The following is a 20342-nucleotide window of genomic DNA, read 5'->3' as shown; positions in this document are numbered from 1 at the left end:
GAAATTGTAGGTGATATATTTAGTGCATTGATACCTTCAGTGGGAGTAGTTCTGAATACACAAAGAATTTGCAAAGTGTCTACAGTGGTGGATCGCTTATCGTCTGACACTGCTGGAGTATTCTTATTGATCAATACCAAATTGGTTGCGATCAGATCAATGGTTTTACAAAATCGACTTGCTCTTGACATATTATTGGCAACAGAGGGGGGAGTCTGTAGAATGTTGAAAGCGCAACATTGTTGCACCTACATACCAGACAAAAGTATTGAAATTGGAAGGAATGTATGGAATATTACTCATTTGGAAGAAGAACTGAAACCACTGGAAGTTGATAGTGCATGGAAGAGACTTACTGAGGGTCTCTCTTCTATTGGTACTTGGAAATCTAATGTAGGTAGAAGTATTGTAGGTAAAGTACTGATGCCAATAATTGAAATATCACTAATAATATTGGTGATAATGATTAGGTGCATATGCTGCAGAAATATAAAAAGGTACACTATTAATGAGAAAACAAAGAAACGCAAACTTGATGAAATTCAAATGGAAGAGTTAAAAGGAAAGATTTATAAGAGAAATGAAAGTTTATCAGAATAACGGTAAAAATAAAAATCCCCAATGGTGAACCAGAGGGTGCTATGATGAACCAGAAGGTGCAGTTGTGAACCAGAGGGTGGCAGTGGTGAACCAGAGTGTGGCAGTGATGAACCAGAGAGTGGCAGTGATAAACCAGAGGGTGCTGTGATGAACCAGATGGTGGCAGGGGTGAACCAGAGGGTGGCAGTGGGGAGCCCGTGGGTGGCAGTGGTGAACCAGAGGGTGGCAGTGGTGAACCAGAGAGTGGCAGTGGTGAACCAGAGGGTGGCAGTGGTGAACCAGAGGGTGGCAGTGATGAACCAGAGGGTGGAAGGGGTAAACCAGAGGGTGCTGTGATGAACCAGAGGGTGGCAGTGATGAACCAGAGGGTGACAGTTATGAACCAGAGGATGGCAGTGATGAACCAGAGGGTGGCAGTGGTGAACCAGAGGGTGGCAGTGGTGAACCAGAGGGTGCTGTGCTGAACCAGAGGGTGGCAGTGATGAACCAGAGGGTGACAGTGAGGAACCAGAGGCTGGCAGTGGTGAACCAGAGGGTGTTGTGATGAACCATAGGGTGGCAGTAATGAACCAGAGGGTGACAGTGGTGTACCAGAGGGTGGCAGTGGTGAACCAGAGGGTGGCAGTGATGAACCAGAGGGTGGCAGTGGTGAACCAGAGGGTGGTATTTACGGATTTTCTGCAATTTCGCGGTCCGCGAATCTCGCGAAATCGCAGAAAATGAAGCACTTACAGGGTTACAGCAGGTGCCCAAGTTGAAGTTAATTTCTTTGTAACCATTTACAAAATGCTTACAAAGAAATTAACTTCAACTTGGGCACCTGCTGTAACCCTGTAAGTGCTTCCTGAGCGTCGCCTCCAAAGGTGTTGCCTACTTGCAACTATTCTCTGACCCTGCTCTGACCCTCAAAGCAGGGTCAGAGAATAGTTACAAGTATGGCACAATGCTCCAGGCTGTCCCAAAAATTAAACCACAACAGGAAGCACTTACAGATAAGGAAGCAGGTGCCGGACTTGAAGCTCAAATTCAGTAACACATTAACCAGCCCCCGGTTGAGGCTGGGCAGGTGTGCTTTACCCCATAAACTACAATGGTGAACCAGAGGGTGCTGTGATGAACCAGAAGGTGCAGTTGTGAACCAGAGGGTGGCAGTGGTGAACCAGAGGGTGTCAGTGATGAACCAGAGGGTGGCAGTGATAAACCAGAGGGTGACAGTGGTGAACCAGAGGGTGCTGTGATGAACCAGATGGTGGCAGGGGTGAACCAAAGGGTGGCAGTGGGGAACCAGTGGGTGGGAGTGGTGAACCAGAGGGTGGCAGTGGTGAACCAGAGGGTGGCAGTGGTTAACCAGAGGGTGGCAGTGATGAACCAGAGGGTGGCAGGGGTGAACCAGAGGGTGCTGTGATGAACCAGAGGGTGGCAGTGATGAACCAGAGAGTGGCAGTGATGAACCAGAGGGTGACAGTGATGAACCAGAGGGTGGAAGTGGTGAACCAGAGGGTGCTGTGATGAACCAGAGGGTGGCAGTGATGAACCAGAGGGTGACAGTGGTGTACCAGAGGGTGGCAGTGGTGAACCAGAGGGTGGCAGTGATGAACCAGAGGGTGGCAGTGGTGAACCAGAGGGTGGTAGTGATGAACCAGAGGGTGGCAGTGATGAACCTGAGGGTGGCGCTGCTAAACTGCCCGGGAGCCCTGTGAGTGTGAGCCCCCGTGCTGCTGAGCTGCCCAGGGGTTGTGAGCCCACGCGCTACTGAACTTTACCTGGGCCCAGTGGGTGTGAGCCCCCTTGCTGCTGAACTGCCCGGGACCCTCTCAGTGTGAAAATCATTTGTGCTCAATTGCCTGGGAGCCCTCTGGGTGTGAGCACACATTGTGCTAAGTGCCCCCCTGCCCCCAGTACATATATACCGTGACCGCACAGCACCATTATGCTCTTGCACCATGAAGTCTGGTGCCTGGATGCTCCTGATCCGTGTCGGTGGTACCACCTTCTGGTGCAGTCAAAATGTAAAGTCATAACTTGCTACACAGCACCACTAAACACGTGCCCCCCCTGGCACCGGTAGGAGCATGTACCAGGCATGGAGCACCCGCATGCCACTGCACCCTACTGCCCAGTGCCAGCATATGCCTGTACGGGGCAGTTTAGTATGAGATGGGACATTGTCCAGCAGCAGCAGCTGCATGCGCCTGAACCCATTGAGCAGGTTCAGAATGGCTTTGTACCAACACGCGCAGCAGAGCTATCTTGGACATCTGAAGGATTCTGGGGTCCTGTGCCAAACGTACTTTTGCATCCATGAGTTTCCCGAGCACCATCCCCGTGTAGCTCCTGTGACCAGGAGGCTGCTTTCTCCTCATCTGCTGCTCTGCTCGGTCTCTGACCCTTTATAAACAAGATGCATGTGAACTCGCATAGAAGCCCCGCCCGTTTGGCCCCGTCCACCACACACTAGCGGTATGAAACGTCTTCCCGCCCGTCCCCACTATAATGGCCAGCTCACTCAAGGCAGCCTTTTGTCCCGCTGACAAAGTTACAGGCACACGTGGTCACATATTTGTGCAAATGGCACAAAAATCCGCGAGTTCGCAGGAAAATTCTCGAACTCGCTGACTTTTTTTGCAATTTCGTACGAATTCGGAGACCGCAAATTCACAAATTCCGCCCATACTTACTTGAAATGGCATTTGATTAGTCCGAATTCGATTCGGAACCCACCTTTCTGACCGACTTGGACATGTTTCCCAATGAGTGATAATGATGGCTGGAAAGCGTTCGAACTGTCCGACTTCGTTCCGAAAGGCAGTGGGAGTTGCCAAGTCTTTCGGAGTTGAATCGTAGCTTTCTACAGAGTGCGTTTCCAGCCTCGCTCAGCTGGAAACACTCTCCGTAGAAAGCTAGGATGTTAGATTCGGACAGCCTTTCTGAATAAGTTGTTCCAAAAAGAATCAGCAGTTTTAATCTGAATGTGGGGGCCCGTAGCTGGCCCCCTCTTCTCCCAGGGACCTCCGAATTGGGCCTGCTGGGGTAACCATGGGACCTCCCTTTTCAAACATGCACAGTGGGGCAGGCACCATGGGGTGCCTGTCACAGGGTGCAAGGTTTTCCCCAACCACCCCTTTTGTCAATTGGAGCCTGGGTTCTCATTTGGAACACAGGCTCCCATCAAAGTCAATGGGAGTCCGATCAAATTGTATCCGGAAGCATCCAGATTCAGCCAAATCCCTTGTACGACCTCCCCGGATCAGAGTCGTTCGGAAAGCATTCCGGAACCAAATCAATCGGAATGCTTTCCAGACAAGATCATAATTGGCCCCTAAACATGACATCTGATAGGAATGAGTGTCAGCCAGAAGCCACGCATCAAGGGCAAAGTGGCAATAATAATGCTTTTCCCGTAGTGTTACTTGCGACTTAAGTAAGAAAAATGATATATACCTCAAAGAAGTGCCACATCCAAACAGGAAATGATGTCAAGGCTCAGCCATGCTGCAAACCAGGACATTTCTTTCACTTTCACTTGCTGTCTTTTTGTCTGTCCTGGCTGGTGGAGGGGTTTGGTAATTGCTTGAGAGTTTGGTGATGTTTCCTGGTCTTGTAGGGATCTGAGCTTCCATGTCCCTAAATAGTATCTTTTGTGCTCCAATTGTTTTATTGTGTTGTGTATTGTGGGGTGTTTGTCTTTTTAGGGGTAAATAGTTGTAACTGTAGCAGTAAGGGATAGTGTTTTATGTAGTTTTTCATTAGGGTGACTAGTGGATGTAGGGAGATGTCAGGCAGGGCTGGGCCAATAACCTAATGGAGGAGCAGTTTCAGAGCCTGCTTTGGCTGATTGCAAAATACCTGCCCAACATTGATTTAAAGTGGCAGCAGAGTGATCCAGGGATAGCCAACTCAGGAGAGGCATCACTGTTTGAAGAAGGTGAGATATCAAATGGAAAGAGTGGGCCGATATTGTCAGTCAGGAGCAGGATCTCCTTGATCACCTGGGCATAGATGCTGATAGCAACTTAGTTAAGTTCCCATATACATGAGCTTGTAGCTGTTTAGCTGTAGAAAAGATTCTCTAAATGCTTTTGTAATTGAAAGGTTCAGATATGTATATAGGTGACTATGGTATGATACGTGCTAACTCATTTACAGACACTGAACATGACACACGGGCCTGTTCACAGGCGCTTTACAATTGCCAAAGCAGAACATGCAGTGCAGGTTAGGCCCATGGGGGATTTGGGACTCATCTTGCACTGTGCAGGCAAAATTGTCATCTGTCCTGCTTGGTCATTGCTTACTCTGAAATGTGTGGCCACCCATCATATTTGTTGCAGGGGATTGCACTCACATGTCATCAAGCCACAGGTTGGACTAGGTGTCTGTGTCCCCCAAAATAGTCAGACTTATGTCTCTGTATATACCTACTTCCTCATACCTTAACGAGCCTGTATGATCCTTGATTGATCATTGTTCAAGAACCTAAGTGAAGGAGACAAACAAGCATGGATATTGTTTGATGTGTGTAGCCATGCTCCAGCGTTGTCATACTATGAAGAAAGTAGTCAAACAACGTGTCCTGTTCGCATAGGTGTCAAAGCCAGGTACCCTCATATTATGCAGCAAGCTAGGCTGGTTTTGTACCTTAGCTGTACTCTGTACACTTCATATGTAATGTGCCTGATATCATCTTAATACACTGCAACATAGCATACATTTGTCCATCATGAGAGTATCCCAACTGTGCCTCATTCTACAAGTCCTACGTACAGACAATACTAGGTATTTGTTAAGACAATGTATGGTGCTTCATATGTACACAGTGTACATGTTCAGCATTCACAGAGCTATGTACCATGATCTTGTCTTGTAGGTAGATCAAACTCATACACCATTACTGAGGTTGCGACCTTCAGAGATCGTAATGCTACATGTGAGCGTCACCTGATTGTTTCTGTGATCTGTAAACGTTGTGTGTGTGTATTGAAATGGGTTGCAGTGATATGTGCAGTCATTGGACACAAGCTGCACCTTACATGTAGATTCATAACATAATTAGGACAAAGTAGCATGTGCAAATGATAGTCCCAAATTGCCATCTTGAATGATTAGCATTATTTCATGCCCACATGTTGCATGCCTCTTAATATGCTGTGCAATATAATGTCTGCTATGGTGAAGACACTTCTGGCCCATGTACCGTCACCTGCCCAAAACCCCAATTATGGATATTAAATATAATGTCTCTCATCACTACTAAGGACCACAATTGCCATCATGTTACCTCAAGTGTTAGAGCTGGCATCTTTTGGCACGTTTCCGCAGTCTTCTTGCTTTTTGACCTCCTGGTTTTGACACTAGTTTTGCTGGTTTAATTTTTCTGCACACTTCCTCACTGCTGTTCAGTGTTAAAGTGCAAGTGCTCCTATTGTAAAATGTATTATGGATTGGTGTTTACATGATTGGCATAACTTATTTACTGGTAAGTCCCTAGTAAAGTGCACTGAGCGTGCCAGGGCCTGTAAATCAAATGCTGCTAGTGGGCCTGCAGCACTGATTGTGCCACCCACACCAGCATCCTTTGAAAGGGTTCTCAGACATTCTCAGTGTCTGCACATAGTTTTTACTGCCATGTCGAATCGACACGTGTACCCACTTGCCAAGCCCCAAACATCCCTTTTATTACATGTGAGTCACCCCTAAGGTACCCCTAGGGGCAGGTGCAGTGTATATGAAAGGTAGGACATGTAGTGATTTGTGTGACAGGTCCTGATAGTGAAATACAGTATATTTTGTTTTTCACTATTGAAAGGCTATCTGTCCCATGGGACAGAATGGGAAGTACTTGGTAACCTTGCACACATATATCTTCCCATTGGTACAAGAAAGAGATCCCGGAACTCAGAATGTAGAATGCATCTTTTAGTAAAGATGATTGTTATGTTCTGTGTTTGAAAATACTACTTTTAGAAAGTAGGTATTTTCTTGATTAGCCATCCTGTGTGCCTCTGCTGGGTTATGGATTGACTGTCTGGCTTTGGAGTGGCAGGGGCTGGGGATATGGATTCTCTTCAAACAGCTGGGCTGAATCAACCTGGGCCACATTTAGAGTAGAGAGAGGAGATTTCCCTGCACCTGAATGGGCCTGCTGTGCCTTGGACAATGCTATCTCCACCTCCTGCCATGAAGCTGGGCCAGAGAGAACGAAACTGGTTTGGACTGAGCACATACACTCCCTGCCCAATAGAACAAAGATAAACTAACTATAAATATTGGGGGCCAAACCCCAGAACTTTAGAAGTGATCTGGCTTGGGAAATAAATTAGTTATATGCCTGCAGTCTGCCTTTCACACAGTACACCACAACACTCTGCCTTCTTGTGGTATTGTCTATGCACCTTGTGCATTCAATCAATCATTCACTCAATCAGGATATAAAATGTGTGGCTAATGTATGTGGGCCCTTGGTTGTGTAAAGCCTTGTCTGTGTGGGTCAGCAACTTGAATTGGCACCTCTTCTGTTCATGTTCTATTCGTGTGGCCAGGGGGTCTGTTCACACATGTGCTCTACACAGCTTCAAACCTTGAACACTGCAGGAATGTGTGAGGGCAGGTACTTAGGATGGTTGTGTGAGTGGGGAATACTGATGTGAGTTGAGTATACACACACTTGACTCCATATTAGTGGACATTGGGCACAGTATAGCAACTCTGAGGGGATAGGCACCGTGAAACAATGTAAATTGATATCACATATGCCTGCCCCCTTTCTTCATTGGAAGAGTAATTTATCTTCAGGGTATCACACATTGTTTGACTCAGGCCCCCTCACTTGTACATGTACATGTCCCCTCTGGCTGTTCTTATTTGGACCAGGGAAAAAACGTACTGCCACACACTGATGTAACCCACATCCTACATTGAGTCTCATGTGCCTACAACACCAACGATGCGTGACCATATCCGTGCCATGCCATGGCAGCCTGTATTAGAGGGCTCTGGATCAACCGGAACCCCACACGGTAGTAGTGCTGAAACCCAGGTTCACCATACAACTAGGGCCGTTCACCTCAGCCTCCTACCATCCCTAACTCAACGGCTTTGTGGTGGCAAACCAGTTCTTCATAAACCTTGACTGATCCCTGTTTAACATCCTCCTACATTGGCATACGTGACATGGAGAGACACTTTGCCTCCAGACTCCCTCCTGCACATGCTCCATCTCCTACCAGGCCCACATCACATGTAGGATGTAGTGCCCCAATGGAATCTTCTCTGTCATGCCTTACCAACTACAACACAAGTGTGTCAATGCCAGACACAGCAGTGCATGTGTATTTGTGAGGCAACTTTGCTGTACACATAAGTCTTCTCAAATCCTTCCTATGCAATGTCTCCACATCTACACACTGGCAGTTGTACGTGCTAAGCCAGCACCTACAATGCACTGCACTACCAAAGGAACCCCAGGGGCACACACTGGGCCTCACTGACTATCTATCTGTTCCTGTCTGTTTCCCCTGCTCAAGTACCTATGGCTACCGTATGTTAATGTAGGCATTGTAGGGGTGATTGTATTTGTGCAGGAAGGGACACCTTCATTTACAAATACAATCATAAGATCTGTTTTCCTTTGTGTGAAGCAGAATGCAGCACATTTAGAAAACATTAAAAATGAGGAGACATAAAGGTATTTCTCCTCGTTGTCCCTCCCTTACGCCTCCACTGGAGAGGGCATAGGAATCTGATGCATTTCCAAATTTACTAGACCTTTTATATCTGGGAATGCGTCAGATTCCATGGATATTGCATGGGAACACTCACAGCAACACCCATGGACCACCCCTTTCATGCAGCCTTTCACATGGGCTTGTAAACGTGGGCAGAACGATTGTGCTGCCAGTGCATCACAAAGAGTGATGCTTCCGTGACACAATGGCCTTGTCAATAAGCCCCACCATGTCAGTTTCAACAAGCATGATCCTCTGGTGTACATTACTTGCATTCACACCCACACTTAGGTGCTTATTACAAGCCCAGTGTTCCCCTAGAATGTCACTTTTCTGACACCTTTGGGTAAAGTTTGCGCTATATAAAAATGCATAAATAAATAATTCCCAGAGTACCCTGATACCATATACCTTGGATGTATAAATAAGTCAGCTTGCGCCAATTGGGATTAGTCAATTCAACATACATTTCTTAGGGGTTAGAACTCTGGCACTGATGTCTGGTTAGTAGGCTTCTGTGCACTCGGAGTTAAAAAAACTGCAAAAAGCCTGTTTCCTCCCAGCAGGGGTGGCCTTAGTCATGTGCAAGCTCTGCACAAGCACAGGGCCACCAAACCCCAGGGGCCACCACGCCAATATATATCCTTAATATAATAATCCTCTGAGGATGGATACATATGCGTGGCGGCCCCTAGCAGGGATTTGGCGGCCTCCGGCTCTGTTCCACTTCCAAACACCGTGACCCCCCCTCTTCACGGGCCTCCGTGCTCCGCTCCACCCAGACCCCCTCTTCCGGGGCCCCTTACCTACGCTACCTGTCCAGAGCTGCCATGAGCCTAGAGCCGCCCCTGATTTCACACTTGGAAGGGAGTAACATGACGAAGCTGGAGTGAGCTGTGCAACATTAACTGGCCAGAGTGATTGACATTTATATGATGCTTAACAGTACATTACCCACATACCAGCCGTTTGCTCTGCACATGGTGTAGTGAATCTCTGGTACTTAGCTAGCTGGACTTCACAACATGACATTTTTGCACACATTGCCCCTTTTTGCAACATACCCTTTAGGTCTTCATGTTCCTCATGGGCTAAACTGTCTTGTCCTGGAAGTCCTGCCAGCAACTCCTCTGGAATCACAGCTGCCACATGCTCCTCAGGGCATCCAGCTACTCCTTGTCTGCTGGGCTCCCTCCTCCGTCTGCATTGTTGCTTTGAGCTGGTTTGCCATTTTCTTCTTCATCCTGCACTTTATGTCATGGCACCATTTCTTCAAGTCAGTCACTGTCCTATTTGCTTGTCTCACACTGTTTACCTTGGCCAGTATGAACTGCCAAATGGCTTCTTTCTTGGATAATGGCAATTTTGGAGTGACAAACAGCTGATGTTTGTGGTCTGTCACCTCAGTGATCAGGATCTCATTCTCCTCCTCACTGAGGTTGTACTTTCTCTTCCTCTTCCCCAGGAAGTCTGCCTGCACATCTTGGATGGTGCTGGGTTTGTTGGAGAGGTTGTCCTGGCTGCTGGTGTTAACTTCCTGCAAAATGTCTGCCTTAAATAAAATCTGGTGAATTTGTTTGTAATTTGCGGCATTTTATATTCAGTTTTTTCCATGTCAGATGCAGTAAAAAGTGTCACTGAGGTTGTTTGGCTAGTGTTATGTGAACCTTTTCTGCCTTGCAATACTTTTACAGCAGATGTGTCAGTTTTTGCAGTGCCATAACAAAGGCATCAGCATAATTTTTTTTTACGTAGCTTGCAGCTTAAAACATGGTATACCATACTGTAAATATGGCACATCCATGTCGTACAAAAATGACATTGCGTTTTTGACTCATTGTTCCTGCAGCACAGTGATGTGTCACTTCTTGTAATTGATGCCCAGTGATTCTAGAAGGCAGCTTAGGGCCTCAATTACAATATATTGACACACTGCAGCACAGCAAGCCTTCCTGCTGTGCTGCTGCATTTAAAAGAAATAGTCAGGAATATGCTGTATCTACAAGATGCAGCACATTTCTGTCCTTTTCCCTTGTGCTGGCACACAATGGGCTGCCATGCGCCAACACAGGCACCCTTGCACCGTGGTGCAAGTGTGTGTGAGTTTTAGCGGTGAGCATTTTTGTGCAGGAAGGGCAACTTTCCTGCACAAAAACAATCACAAGAGGTGTTTTCGTCTTCATATGTGTGCTGTAGAAAGCAGCACACATAAAAAAAAAAAAGAGTAATAGAGGTATTTCTCCTCGATGAACCTGCCTTCAACCTCCCCTCAGGAGGCGTAGAAATCTGACGCATTCCCAGGTTTACAAAACCATGTAAATCTAGGAATGTATCAGGTTCCATAGATTTTGCATGAGAACACCCACACCAACACGCCGAGTCATGTATCAAAAGGGGCCATATTTAAAAGGCAAAACAAAGCCACCCAGGTTGTCTTTATGTAACCGTTGTAAATATGGGCAGACACATAAAGTGAGGCACCGGCGGTGCAATGGACTTGTAAATAAGACCCTCACTGCCATTACTGCAGAAAACAGCACACATAGAAAAAAAGAAAAATGAAGAGAAATAAGGATATTTCTCTTTGTTGCGCCTCCCTTGCCTCCCATGGAGAGGCATAGGAATCGGACACATTCCCAGATTTGGAAAACCTTATATACCTGTGAATGCGCCAGGGTTCGTGGATGTTGCGTGGGAACACCGGCAGCAACACTCATGGAATATTCCTTATTACAAAGAGTAATGCATGAGAGTGGGCCATATTTACAAGGCCATGATAAGCCAGAGAGGGTGTCTTTACGTGGCCACTGCACCACTGGTGTGTCCAAAAAAGCGATGCACCAGCGGAACAATGGGCTTGTGAATCAGCCCCCTTGTATGAACTCTCATCATAAGTGCTGCTGTTTTGCACAATACTTACAGAAAAGGGTAGCGAAAATGTATGGAATCAAATTTTTATCTATATATATAAATTCACTGAAAAAACCATAGGTTTCACACCAGTTATAGTTAGCTGGAAATTTTACTCGCATAAAACCATTGAAATTCCCACGTTATAGTTAGTTGGACTCACTATAACTTGCGCGTGCAATGCACTGCTGATGACGTCACATATTACATCACTCATGACATGGTCAGTCACATCACCCCGGGGTGCGACTACGGGCACGCCCCGGGGCGCGTAGCGTAAGCGCGTCGGGTCATGTGATTTGAAAATAACACTTTTCATTGGTGCAGAACAGTTTTGGTTTCCAAATGATGAAAGCCCTGGTCATGTGACTTGAAAATAACACTTTTCATTGGTTCAGAACACTTTTATTTTCCAAATGATGAAAGCCCCCACCTTTTTTCCTCATTTTCACTTTGTTATTTGAATAAGCAAGACCTGCTTTTTCCTTACAGAGATGGCTACAGTCATATCAGCAGCTGGAGCATCTGCCCCACCACCACCACCATCAAAAAGACCACCAGAAGATTACATTAGTGGTCAAGAAGAAGAGGAGGAGGATGATGAAGAGGAGGAATAGATAAGGCAGTTCCTGCCTGAAGATAATCCCCCTACAAACCAAAAGAGCACTTCATATGGGAGTTCTACAAAATCCCAAGGGGTTTCAAAAAAGTCAACGCTGCGAAGGTGACTTGTCTGATTTGTGGTGCTGTGCTGTCCAGGGGGAACCCTAACAAAAAGTATTCCTTTGGGAATCATACTATGATTCGGCACATGATGCGTTTGCACCCAAACAACTATTCTGCTGCAGAGGTAAGGGACCTCTGCAGTAACCTACCCCCATCAACATCCAGACCCTCAACATCCAAAGAACCCACTCCATCGGGTCCAGAGGCAAGAGAGACGATGCCTACCATTCAACCGAAGTTAGCAGATTTTAAAATCGTGTGCAAATATTGTGGAAAGACACTTTGCTATGGTGAGCAAAGTATACAACTTATCATCTGTGCTGGTGATAACCATAAGTGCCCGAAAAAACCCTAATTTTTCCTGATTTTTTTTTGCTCCAGTTGAGCCATTTACAATTCCCTGTTTTTTGTTTCTCCCCATAAAAATACAAAAAAATATAAAACTGTTCAGAAAAGCCAAAAAAAGTAAAAAAAATTCAAAAAAACAATAAAAAAATAATAAAAAAACAAAAAGAGTAAAAAAACAGTTATTTTTAGAACTACCTTTAATTTATAAAAATAAACCTATATTTTTAAAGAATCTCTGTCAATCTTTTTTCTGCAGGGTACGCGTACCGGTACGTGCACCGGGGCGCGCACCAAAAAAAAAGAAAAAAAAAATTAATGAAGGAGTGAGCATGAGGGAAGAACACAGAGAGAGTAATGTTAAGAGAAAGAGAGCTAGAGGGGGCAACACAGAGGGATTGTTTATTACATAGTAAAAAACAGAGAAGGTGTAATAGGGTGTAAGTGAGAAAAGTAAAATGAATAAGGGAGCGAAAGAAGGGAAGAGAGAGGAAGAAGACTAAAGTAGAGGTACTGGGAGAATGTGAGTGGGTGTTGAAAGTAAAAAGAAGGATAGTAAAGAATGGGGAATGAGGGGTAGTGACGGAACCGGAATAAATGAACAACTGTGAGGGAGGGTGAGAAAAGAGCAGTGAGTGTAAGTAAAGAGGGGTGAAAGAGGGTGGATAAAACTGAATTAGGGTAAGACATGGGGAGTGACAGAGAGAGTAAAGGAAACAGTGACAGAAAGAGTCTGAGTGAAACAGCAAAGAAAGGTAAGTAAGGCAGTGTGGGTAACTTATAGGGAGTCAGTGGGTGTAGGTGGGGGTGTGGGTGTGTAAGGTGTGTGTGTGGGTGTGGGTGTGTGGGGTGTTTTGGTGTGGGTGGAGGTGTGGGTGTGTGAGATATGTGTGCGGGGTATGTGTGTGGAGTGTGTGTGTGTGTGTGGAATGTGTGGGTGTGTGTGTGAGGAGTGTGTGTGTATGTGTGTGTGTGTGTGTGTGTGTGTGTGTGTGTGTGTGTGTGTGTGAGGTGTGTGTGTGTTGTGTGTGTGTGGGGTGTATGTCAGAGGCGTGTGTGTGTGTTGGGGGGTGAGGTGTGTGTGTAGGAGTGAAGTAAATGATTAAGGGAAAGAGAATGAGTGAGGGAGCAAAGGAAGGGAACATAGGGTAAGGGAAGTAAAGAATGGAGACTGAAAGAAGTTGAATGTGGGAGGGGAAATAGGGAAAGGGGAGTAAACATGGAGAATAAGAATAAGTGAGGGAAGCAGAGTAAAGAAACAGGAGTGAGGTAGGTTGAGAAAATAGTAGTGAGGTTAAAGCAAAGGGTGATGACAAACTACATTTTTTAGTCACACTTACCATATAATAAATGTAACTTTAATTACATTTTTTTACTACACTTTGTATCTGTGAAAGAGAGAAGAAAAAATAACTTATAATTAGTAAAATATGTATTTTAAAATAAAAGATAAAAATGAAGAGGTTAAAAATCATAAAAGTGTATTTAGAAATAAAGTAAGAGTGAAGGACACAGAAAGGGAAATAAAGTAAGGTAGAAGGACAAAAAGAGGGAAAAATAAATAGAAGGAGAGCAAATTACTAAGAGTAAGGCATATAGATTCACTGACAGAGAGGAAGAGAAGAAGAGAAAAATGAACTGAAGGTAAGAAAGATACTAAAAGAATGTGAGTTAGCAAAACTAAATCAGGAAACAGGAGTAAGTAAAAAGATAATGACTGAGAGGGAAAGGAGTCTAATTAAGGATGCATTTAGAAGAATGAGGAATGGAAGATAACTGAGAGTAAGTGAAGGAGAGTCATAGAGTGAAGGGATGAAGGGAGAGATAATATAGAAGGATTAAGGGAAAAGGAGTGAGGAAGTTAGTAGACAGAGGGACTTAGGGACAGACTGAGTGAAGTGGAGTACAATGAGTGAGGAAAGGAAAATGAGTAAGGGAGCAAAAGAAGGAAAGAGAGGAGAAGAGGACTAAAGCAGTGGTACTGAGAGAAAGTGATTCGGTGATGAAAGTAAAGAGAAGTACACTGAAAGATAGGAAATGAGGGGTAGTAATGGAACCGGACTAAAAGAAATCGGATGAAGAACGATAAGAGAGGAGCAGTGAAGTTGTTGTAAGAGAAATGATAGAAGGTAGATAAACACAAGTGAACATAACACAAGGAGAGTGAGGGACTGAGGACATAGAGGTAGTGAACGGAAAATAGAGAGAAGAGGTCAAAAGAAAGGAGCAAAAAAAGATAAGCGAGGGAGAGTGGGTGATTTATAGTGATAGAGTGCGACAATACTGCTGAGTGAGTAAAGAGGAATTACTAAAAGAGCAAAGGAGGAACAGACGGAAAAGGGAAGTAAAGCAGAGAGACTCAAAGCTCAATAGTTATGCAAGGGAGAGAGGGGATGCAGACAGTTGAAATGAGAATGAGGGGTTGTGAAAGAAGTGGAGGAAAGGAACGGGGGTGAAAGAGAGTGAGAGAAAGACATTATAAGTGAGTAAAAAGAGCTGAAAGAGGGTGGAAAAGGGAAAGTGAGTGTGAGACAATGGGAATACAATTTAAATTACACAATACAAACTATAGAATAACTTGTACAACATGTTACATAGTTTATTTTTGCTGTTCTCAGAATATATTGAATTTCACTTAAAACAGTGAGTTCAAATTACTCATCATATGACAGCGGGGGAAAAAACCACAATCTAAAAGATTGTGTTTTAAAAAAACTCTTAGAAACTTAAAAATCACAAATGTAGACTAATCTTCGATTCACTTACTTTTCCTTTAGGCCAAATAGTATATCATGAAGGTCCTTTTCATTGAAAAGTACTCTGCTGTTCACTAAAAAATCCATTTCATCGACTTTCTAGAAGAAAAGCTCCAAGAACATCTGAAATATTTTCATTATTTTCATATACTCCTTTTTTCAGTCATGACTCTTTGCTCATTCCTTCACTTTTCCTTAAGGCCAAATAGTGTCAGATGTATGAGTATATTTTCAAATTAATTAAAAGAAACTCTGAAATTACCGTTTTTCCGACGTTCTGAAAGAAAGGCTCATACTAAATTTTCACAATATTTAAATATTCGTGATTCCATCTCTGACTCACTCATGTTCATCATTTTGTATAATACTGATATCACTTACTATGAGATCCACTTACATTACCTATAGGACAAGTCAATTTTTTATATTATCTTGATCACTTTTACTCAGAATATAATTTTAAACAGTAAACTAACTTTTATTAACTGCTCCCGTCTTCATAGGCCAATTACATTTACTTAAATTTTGGTTCTAAAAACACTAGGTAAGAATTTTTTAAGTCAAAAGGCAAACGTTGTTTGAAAGTCAAATGAGTGTCATTACAGTGGGTCCAACCTTTACGACATTTTAAATAGCATGTGTAATGCCCTGATGTTGTTGAAGGACCGTCATGATAAATAATAGCTACAGTTGTAAAAGTTCTTCCTGAAATTGATAACTGAGAAGTCACAAACTTTTTAATAGAAGTTGTCAATTTACTTCCCTCAGGTCTATATCGTTGGAACATTAAAATGACATACTGACCATAATTTTGTAAAAACAATGTAGACAGCATTGCAGACTTACATTGAGTACACACCATATTGTGATCAGCTGCTTTAACTAGATTATTAAAAGACACTGATTTGCAGTCTGGTAAAGTCAAATATATAAATCTTTCAGTGTCTATTCTAGTAGTACTTGATGAAGTACAGTTACCACAGTCATGTTGCCAATGATAAGAAAGGTTAAAAAGATTTTTTATATCTACTCCTTCATCTTCCAATACAGCAAACATATACATTAGAAATTCCTGACAATCCTGCTGAATATTCTGTGAAAATTGATTTTGACCAGAACATATGTCTAGAAGATTTCGAATTTCTGAAACACTTTCTATTTTTGCTCTATCACTGCTACATTTCTGAAACACAGAATTCAATAAACAGCAGAATGTTTCATCCCGATTTTCAACAATCTGTTCTTGTAAATTTTGAAGAAAAAAAACAACATTAAGCACTACATTAGCATAGCAGTTGACACCAAAACTGTTTTCAAACTGAAATCCAACAACATCTTCAACAGAATCCTTTTTCTTTCTGCTTACAATTACAGTTTCATCTACTTTTTGTCTTTTTGCTAGTACCTCACTGCAATTATTCTCATTTCTTCTTTTTCGGCCTACCACACATTTTTCAAACAGAGGATATTGAGGAAAATGTGGAGCATATTCTCTTCTTAACCTATTGTATTCTTTAACACAATCTAGATATGCACAAATCTTTGTCTCATCACACTCAACCAAGTACAATCCTGATAAAGTTCTGACTCGTGATAATGCCACATATGCCATACCTTCTTTAAACACAGAAGTTCCAATGTTCACCAGAGCACTATCTACACTTAAACCTTGAGATTTATGAATTGGCACCGCATATGCCAGACAAATAGGGAACTGTTTTCGGCGAACATATAAGTCTTTCACAAGCAAAAATCTAGCAGAACAACGACTGATTTGTTGTACTTCCTCAATGCCATCAAATTAAATTTTTAGAAATTCAATTCCATCTCTATTTCTGTAATTCACAAAATTAACAACATGACCCATTGCTCCATTTACCAGACCTCTTTCAACATGTAAATTCCTTCTCAAAATGATACGACAATTTAAACACACATTCAGAGTCTTTTCAAAACCAGCAGTTTTAGATATACTCTTCTCTAATGAATCCAATTTTGATTTCAAATTTTCAGACAAAATAATTGTTGCTCCCATATGCTCTATTTTATCTACAGCTTCCAGTTTCACAATCTCTTCATTTTCTAACATTAACATTTTATGGTTGAACATGGAACATTCTTTCACAGTTGGCATCAAACATATCCCAGATTTGTTGTCAGTAATTTTCTTAAAAATATCCTCTGGAAGAATGTTTTCATCTGGATACAAGTTTAAAATTAATCGTGCATATAAAGCTTCCTTCCCATGCTCACTTAGTTTTCCGATTCTTACATCTTGTAGAATATTTTTATAATCTTCATCCTTTGCCTGTCGCATATTTTGAAGCAGTTCTGCATATTTGAAGTTTAACCATATATTAACATTTCCAATGCTTCCTAGGCACTTGCTGGTATCTTCATGCGTGAGCATTTTAAACACAGGTTGTCCTTTTACTGGAGTCAACTGCAGTAGATCTCCAAAAACAATAATGTGTTTTCCTCCAAATAAGACATCATAGTTTGTTCTAAGAATTTCTTGCATTCTCAAATGCACAAAAGCAAGCATTAGATTTGAGACCATGCTTACTTCATAAATGATAAGAAGTTTCATTTTCTTCAGGATTCTCGAAACTTCAGAACACGCATCTCCAGATAACTTGTGGTATTGCAATTTATTATCATGCTCAACTGGTAGCATCAGTAAACGATGTAATGTAAGCCCTTTAATGTTATGTGCTGCCAGCCCAGTTGGAGCGGTTACAACACAAGACAGCGGTGATTCAGTCCTTTTCTGCAAATAAGTTGCAATTGCTTTAATCAGAAAACTTTTTCCAGTTCCCGCTTCTCCACTCACGTACAGTCAGACAGGCTTAAGTGATGTACATGAGCACTCTTGTTTCTCATGACTGAATCCATGTTCAATCTGTTCTGTGACTTCGTCATATATCTGTTTCTGCTCAATGTTTAGTTGTTTCACCAAATCTTCTAAGTTAATTACATCCTCTTCAGCTTGTTACATAGCTCTTTCCACCTCATCCATGGCAGTGGCAGCCTCATTTTGAATAATTTGTCCTCCTAGTGGATCCTGACTCAATGAAGTAGAACTCTGACTGCCTTGAGAACTGTCTCTAGCAATCTCTGCAGCAATTGTGGCTTCTTGCTCTATTTCTTCGTTCAACATTTGCAGATAATTTGGAAAAACAGGACATTCTATGGTATCCTTTGTTGCATTAAAAGAATCTTCGTAACAGAGAAAATCTACAAGTAGTTCCTCTTCTGTACGCCATGGTTTAAAGAGTTGCAAAAGAGCCAAATAGTAAAATTCCCTTTTGTCTGGATTTTCGCAACTCAATTTTCGATGATTAATCAAATGACCTTTTCTCTGTTTCACTAGACATCCTTCACATCCAATGACAGCATATATTCCATTATTGATATCTTCTCTGATGTTTCTCTTATAAATATAGCTTTGCAGAACTTCATCGAGACAAGCGTTCTCAAGGTGAGGACTTCTATTTGGATAGTATGCATCCAACATATTTGTCTTCAAAATATCTGTACTTTCTGGTTCTTTCTCCGCCAAATACTCTATTTCTTCTACAGATTTTATAACTCGGTTTTGTGTTGCAGCAAGACCTAGACTCACCCAAATGATGGTTCTAGATTTGGCATATAGACTTGCTGATGACAATCAATCAGAACATTCATATGTTCCAATTTCTCGATGTGACAACATCTTCAGACTGTAACTGTATAATTTCTTGCTTATACTCTCTTCATGTGAAATGTCCTCCCACATTTCCTTCAGTTCTGTCTTTTCTTTTTTTGTGATGTAAGACGTCACATATCGAGCCACAGCAAAAGAGTTGTCAGCAACGAACTGAATATCCATGTTTGCATTCCACATGGACAAAATCACTGGGTTGTAGTCATTGATGTACTTGGACTCTTCGTTTCTTTTTAAATTGTATGTATTTTTTGGTGATTTCCTCGTCACAGCATGTCGCAGAGAAGACATCAAATTATTTACTCTTCCTTTAGAAATCACTGGTCGTGGAAAGCCGAAACAACATTTTGTGTAGAACTTTTCCTTGTTTTTGAATTTTCGACGACAATACTTCCCACAACAATTGGATTGAAAGCGTAAAACTTGTTGCCTTAAACTGTTTTCCTCGGTAGTTTTCGGAACAGCACATGTTGAATACTCTTCAATGAAACTCATCACTGTTTCATCCGAATCTGTTCCAAATTTGGGTGCATCTTTAATCCACAACAACATATGTATGTGAGGAGCACCTCTCGCTTGATACTCCTTTCTCCAAAAGAAATCCAAAACCTCTCCAAGGGGAGGATTTTTTTGTTGGTAATAAAAGACATCATAGCTTCAAATCTATGATTAAAATATCTGCATACATTCACTGGATCCAAAGAACACAGTTCTCCAGGTGTTTTGAATTCTATATTTTGTATATTTGCATTTGCCTCGCTTATAAATTGAAGTAAGTCGTCCCATGCATACTCCGCACAGCTAAGAGTGAGGAACCATGTAGGAGTTCCTAAGTTTCTTAGCATACATTTCAATTCCCCATGACGACGGTACCAATACTCGTTTGTACCAAGCTGGCATGCCATGAGATTGATTAGTTGAGATTCCAAATATTATCTTGCAGATTGACTTTCTCCATAAAGTCCCTCGCCGAAACATTTTGCAGATGTGCTCCACTATTCAGTATATGATTTACTGCATAAGAAAGCCCAGACAAGTCACTTTCATACAGTAGATGAAACAAATATGGAATGCATTGACGAAACCTTGGATCTTCAGGATATAATCTTAAAGTCCGGTATTCAGATGCAGGAATTTGAAGTGGTCGATCGTCATATCATCCACCTCGACCTGTTGGAAATAGCTGTGGAAAAGAACGAGCTTCCAAACTTTCTTCCCATACACTAATGGGACTTCCTTTTGCTGCTTTCATTTGAAACAATTCAATTGCATTCCCCATTACTTCTTTGGAATGCAAAGGATGAACAGTATAATGTTCATATATTTCTTCACTTCTAGACACATCAACGTTTTCAATTTGGCCGGCTGAACAATCACTGTCTTCTTCTGCAGCTATTTCCTCTGCTCCAACACATACATGTTTGTAGTACTCATTGTTTTTGACTAAATACAACGTTGCCTTTTTGACTTTCCTAACATCCACTAAATCTTGCCAGATTTTCTTACTCTTTGTCGGAACCCCATTAACTAGAATAACTAAAGGTTCCTCTTCTACTTTTTCTATACCAATTGTAT

Source organism: Lissotriton helveticus, chromosome 2_1 (assembly GCF_964261635.1).
Source record: "Lissotriton helveticus chromosome 2_1, aLisHel1.1, whole genome shotgun sequence".
NCBI lineage: Eukaryota > Metazoa > Chordata > Amphibia > Caudata > Salamandridae > Lissotriton > Lissotriton helveticus.
Note: the sequence above shows the minus strand (reverse complement) of the source record.